The 6,079-nt window shown below is 40.4% G+C and overlaps 1 protein-coding gene across 6 annotated transcripts in view; it reads left to right on the top strand.

The window, feature by feature from the left end:
* The first annotated feature begins 2,831 nt into the window (after positions 1-2,831).
* Positions 2,832-6,079, top strand: part of ST5 (suppression of tumorigenicity 5) — a 236,646-nt gene continuing 233,398 nt past the window's right edge. For 2 of the 6 annotated variants that reach the window (XM_025197390.1, XM_006018214.3), the window contains exon 1: positions 3,451-3,798. The gene's annotated coding sequence lies outside the window, so the exon portion shown is untranslated. Of the gene's footprint in view, positions 3,111-3,450; positions 3,799-6,079 lie in introns of those variants that run through there. The other 4 variants (XM_025197391.1, XM_006018213.3, XM_006018216.3 and 1 more) reach the window with 4 other exon arrangements.

Genomic DNA, 6,079 nt, shown 5'->3' on the forward strand with positions numbered 1-6,079 from the left:
GTTGAAATATCGCCTAAGTCACAAATAAATGTTTTGGGGTGGGAAATTAGGGAGCATAATCTTTATGCTTGCTCAGGCACCAACCCACACTTTTCTCTAAGGCTGAGCAGAATGTTTCTTCTTTGGCAAGAATCCTGCTAGGCACTATATGCAAGGCTTATAGCAGCTAGGTGCCCGTTTTGGAGGGTTAACGAGGCTGGTTTCTGCCTGGATCTAGCGTTTGGCACACAAATATGCACACAGCCAATAGCTGCAAACAGCAGATAACATGGCTAAAATAGGCGTGGCCAATTATTTAAATACACTAGAGAGAATTTTACAACATTCCATGCTATTTGTATTCTTTACATGCCACACAGATAATTTAGAAGGTTTTAAATACATGATTGGGACTCCCTTTTCTTTTTCTTTGCATAAAGTGCCTATCTTGGCTAGCATAATGCTACATCCATGTATAATAATTTTCTTGTGTTGGGTTCCCAGACTAAGAGAATAATAGCAAATGTCCATCTTGTCTCCTTAAGTAGTTGATGGTAGATTGTTTCTTGTGGGTTTAGTAGTTTCAGGATCCTACAGTGCCTGCTCATGTTCAAGGGGCAAAGGATCATTGTATCAGAAGATGGAAATAGGTCTTCTTCCAGTGCTAATGTTTCATCTTTGCGTGTTAATGTCCAGTAGGGGGAGTATTGCTTGTAGCATAGATTATAAACTTGGAGTTTAATGATTTTTGTAGAGTTTTTAAAAGCTTCAGTGATTCTCTCCAAATAAATCTTAAAAAAAGAAAGTCCCTGTGCCATATCTCAGAGTTTAAAAGCTTTGAGTGCAGAACTGCTCCTAATGAGTTCAGTGAAGACAGGATGAGACTTGTTGTTTTTACTGCATTTTCTGACTAGTTGCTTGAAACACTCTCAAGTATTGAATCCAAGATTGGCAGAGTTGCCAAACCGTTTGGGTGACACTGCTTTAGAAATGCCTTGTCAGGGAAATAATTGTGTGTTTTACTTAGGCTTGAAATCAGTTTTGCTTTATAGCAATGATAGCAAAAATGTTGTATACACCTTTTCTAGTGAATCTCTCTTTCTGACATTGCTACTGTTTCACTGGAAGGCAGTGGGTTTTGAATAAGAACAATTTAATTTTAGGTGACAGGAAAAGCTCCAAACAGACTAGCCAAAAAGTCCTGTTTTACAGCTACGATGTTATCAGAAGGCTGTGAATGAACCCTTTAAAAAAGAGTTAAAGTCTCTGTCATGTTTCCTGAAAATGCAACATATTAAAGATGAGGTACTCAGTTATATCATTTGTATGTGCCTTGTATATAAGAGAGCTGTATGACTACATTTCCTTAGTTTAAAAAAATTAGAAGTATTCTTTATTGTTGCAGAGAGCAAAAATAATGAATTAGAGGCCTCAGAAACATGATTTATGAGGAAAGGCTGAGACACCTGGGATTATTTAGTCTAGATAAGAGAACACCTTGGAGGGATGTGATAGCTGTCCTCAAATACCTGAATAAAGAGTGCTTATATGGAGAATAGAGATAGACTATTCTCTGTGCCTGCAGGGGACAGGACAAGGGACAATAGCAAGGGAAAGGAAAGGGAAGTGTTGCATGTTGCAGCAAGGGAAATTTAGGTTGGCTATAAGGATGAACTTGGTTAAGACTTGGAACAGGCTGAGAGGCTCTGGAATTTCCATCCTCCACCACTTTTAAGACCAGGTTAGACCAAATTTTTCTAGGGATGGTTTAGTCAGGGATGATCCTGCCTTGAGCATATGATTGGAGTAGATGACCTCCTGTGGTCCCTTCCAGCCCCTACTCTTCTATGATTCTACTAGCAAATTGCCCATCAAGAATGATGGGGAGGGAGGCCTGCATCCAGCCCCCTCACGGCCCAGGGCCAGGGCTGCAGCCACAACCCACCTCCCCTCTGCCACTTCAGGCCAGCCCCGGGCACGGGGCCATTCCTCCCCTCCCCCCCACCACTTTGGGCCAGGGCCACTCCCCCCTGTCCCTCCGCCTCTTCAGGCTGGGGCCTGTGACGGCGGCAGCAGCAGAAGGCAGGGCCGCCATGGCAGTCATGGCAGGGCACAGCCACCGGTCACCCTCACATCTCTTCCTGCTCCCCTTCCTCCCTCCCTCCACTCTTCCCTGCTGTCTCCCCTTCCCCGCTGATTGTTGTTGGGGCCCCTGGCTCCAAGGGGCAGAGAGGGGGTGGGGGGCGAGCCCAGCATCGCTGGCCTCGCCCCCCTGTTCTGGCCCCAGTCCCTACTGTTATGGTGTCGCTTCACCATGTGGGGTGGGGTGACGCCAGCGCTGTGCAGCCAGCACCCCGTGCCTCCGCTGCCTCCAAGGAAGCAACCAATCAGAGTGCGAATAAAGCGTTACAGACAGACAGATTAAGGCTTTTATAACATCAGAACGATTGTCTTTAATGTGAACTTGTGTTTGATTTTGAAGCTGGCTTTCAAATTAAAAAAAAAAAAAAAAAGCGAGGAGGACTCTCCTAGCTTTTGTAATATGTTTTTCAGAGATTCAAGCAGGGTGGAAGAGATCACATGTAGTGCCTAAATCCTGTTACTGCCCTAACAGGTAGAATAAAATCAGGCCCTGTGTGTTTACAGACATTGACTCAAACCCATAGGCACAATTAATTCCAGCTATAATAAGAAGCATAATAACTCTTTGTGCACTTCCCATCCAGCTAAGATCCCCAGCGTGGAACACAATGTGACAGAGACCTCAAATGAGCAACTTAGATTCATGCAGGAACTTAAATGAGTGGGTTCCTTTTTTGGTCAGTTAAGAATTTTCACAATTTCAGTTTCACAATTCCCTATTTCTGCTGCAAATAATTTTGCACAATAAAAGTGAAGCAGGTATGTGTGGAAGAAGCATAGGCAATTTCTGGGAAGAGTGATGTCCCTGGCTAGGAGAAATGTGTGAAAGACACAGCTGCCTGTTTTGGGGTCATAATAATGGCATGTACCTGATGCACAAACTTGTCTTCTTAATTACAGAAACATGAAAGAATACAGGAAGTTCTTCATGACCACCAAGAATCCTTGCACTGATTAAGACACTAACTAGCTACTGGGCAAGCAGCAAGGTAAGCAAGCAGGTTTGAGAGGAGCTTTTTGTGTAATCTGCTTAATTGTATTTCAGCTAAGGCTGCAGCTATCAAATTCATAACAAGCCAAACAAAGATAAATAGCTGCTGGGCTAGAATATGAAAGATTGCTTTGATTACAAAGCTTTTGCAACCAAACATCTCAGTTCTCCTTCTAGGGGAAAAAAGTTCCCAAAGCTCCATGTTGTTTTTGAAAAGCAGCGTGTCTCTATAACTGCAACAATCGATTCATGACCAAAGCTCTGTTTCCTGGGTTGACTCGAGGGAAAGCTGGGAGGAGGGGAGGAATGCTTGAAAAACTTTGTTGATGAAAAGGCGTGCTGTTTCATGGACTCCTCCCAGAATTGTGTGTGCGCGTGCATGCGAGCGTGTGTGTGAGTACGAGGGAGAGAGAGTGAGTGCGTGTGTGTGTGTGCGCGCGCGCGTGTGAGCATGTGAGAGAGAAAGATCTCCATGACAACTTGCCGGGCCAGTCTGCGTTCTCTGCAATCATTTTAGTTGGAATCATTTAGTGCTGTGAAAGGTCATATGAAGGAGTTGTGGGAAGCACAGCAGGTATTAGACCCTTAACTACTGGTTTCTAAGTGCATCAGCTAATAGGACAAAGTTTTGTCTGGGAAATACAAATCTGAGAATGGAGTGGAAAGGGAAATGCTGCAAATTTCAGGTAACAAAAAATGCCTTTTATTTTATTCTCCCCTGCCCCCCTACCGCCCTTGAAAAGTTTTTTTTTGCATGGTGTTTACTGCAAGCTGAATGTCTGTGTGAGTTTGGACTCCCTGGCTCTGGGGAATGATGTCATGCTCTAACAGTTGGATTCTATTAGGCAAGGAGGGAGGAAACATTGTAATTTTCTGAATAAAAGACCTTTGGGCTCTTTGTTGAGTCTTGTATAAGAGTTGCAAAAAAAAAACCCCAAGAAATTTGCTGCAGGAAAGTGCCATTTTATGTGAGGATCTATAAATAACAAATAAATTAAAAACCACAGCAGCAGTTATTATTATTCTATTTCAGATTATCATTACTGAAGTGTTGAAATGGTAGGCTTTAGCAAATTTTTTGTTATTTTTTTTTCTTTTGGATGTTCCCTTGCCTCTCTTATGTAATGAAGAAGTAAATAGATTGCAAAGCAAACTAAGCATGCTGCCTGAAACCCATACATGCTTGGGATCCTTTCCCAGTTGTTTTAAGCACAAACTTTTGAATATTTCTTTTAGAGTTGATCTTGTATTTGAAGTCTCGTACCTATTTTTGCACATAACTGTACGTAGCATTTTTGTTCCTGGTGATATTGTTTTAAATAGGATTTCATAACCACTGTATTTTTTCCTGATCTTAAAATAGCCTTTCTTGAACAGTGAGTATGAGCAATGAGTGTATTAAACCTAGGAATGGAAATAGGAATGCTAATCATGTTTCTTACGTACAGAAAATAGGGGTGTTTCTGTTAGTTTTTGTTTAAAATCCTTTTCTGTAAAAGGTTTTATTTCTAAAAGAACAAATGCGACCATTAGTGCAACATATATGGCTCTCATAGTCATAAAAACATCATTAGCATTTTGGACATTTAGGGTCATTATGCTCAATATGCTCTTGTGAATAGGATCTTTAGTGGAAAATACCTGCACATCAATTTAAAACATTCCCAAAGGAAATTCTCTGAAAATTCTGGTTTCTCAGGTATCACAAAAAGATGCTGAACTGATAACCATGACAGGCAGAATAGATTGCTATCACGTTGCTTAAAATTTTTCTCTTCCCAGATGCTTATTTCCAAACTTTTTTTTATAACTGTTTCTTTTTATACATTTGTGGCTTGATCTAAAGCTTTGCTCTAGTCTAATGCCCATTGACTTCAAAGGGCATTGGATCAGATTCTTCCTGAGAACTTCTCAGTCCTTGTTTCAGCCTTTGACTGTGGGACCAGGCCTCAGGCTCTCAGTTTTCTTTCTTGAACTTTCCCAACAGAGTGTCTTTTGTGCTCTGTCAAACAATGAAAGACTCTTTTGATTGTCTTAAATCCCCTAGTACAAATCAGAGATATTGATGATGCCTATTTCCACTTTCTGTTAGAATGACTTTAGAGAGAGGGAAAAATGAAATTGGATCTCTCCCTCACCCCCCCCAAAAGGTTTGTTTGTTTGTTTGTTTGTTTGTTTGTTTGTTCAAATTGTCCCTTGATCAAGGCATGTTATCAGTCATCCTTCAAGGATGAATTTGAGAAAAGCTTTAGTAAGAAAACAATATCACAGTCTTATCTGTCAACAGTGAACAGAGAAACAGAATGTCTGGCTATGTGTAATCTTGCCATAATATGTGCATATGCAATTGATATGTACGTTCTGTCAATAAAGCACTGATATACCAAATTAATTTTTTATTCCAAACTCTATTACAGTGCCAACAGACAAGGATAAAAAACATATTTGAGCAAATAAGAAACCTAGATTTAAACATTCTATCCTGCAAAGACCTCAGCAAAAAGGAGGACTGATGCTTCCAAACATTAAATATTACTACAAAGCCAGCCAACTTAGAAACATGGTGTAGTGGATAACACCAACTCATAGTAAGCATTGAGTAAAGATAGAGCAAATGTACTGTCCAGAAAACTTAACATATTACCGTGTCTAAAGAAATTTTTCAGATTAAACGCTATATGTAATCCCTCTTTTATGAAAGCTGCAGTGAAAACCTGGGATTACACATATAAGAAATGAAGCTCTTATTCCATCACCTGTAGCACCTATGCATAATTATATTACATTTAACCTTAATAATGTATTAGGAAGCTTTAATATCCGGGAACATATTGGTATAATACATTTTGAACAATTTAGATCTTTTGAAAAAATACAGTGACATGAAAAATGACATTAAATCCCATTTTTTAAATATTTGCAATTGGGACACTTTGCAACACATTCCCAAAGAAAGATGAACCTCAG

This window comes from Alligator sinensis, unplaced genomic scaffold, assembly GCF_000455745.1.
Source record: "Alligator sinensis unplaced genomic scaffold, ASM45574v1 scaffold502_1, whole genome shotgun sequence".
NCBI classification, from domain to species: Eukaryota; Metazoa; Chordata; order Crocodylia; family Alligatoridae; genus Alligator; species Alligator sinensis.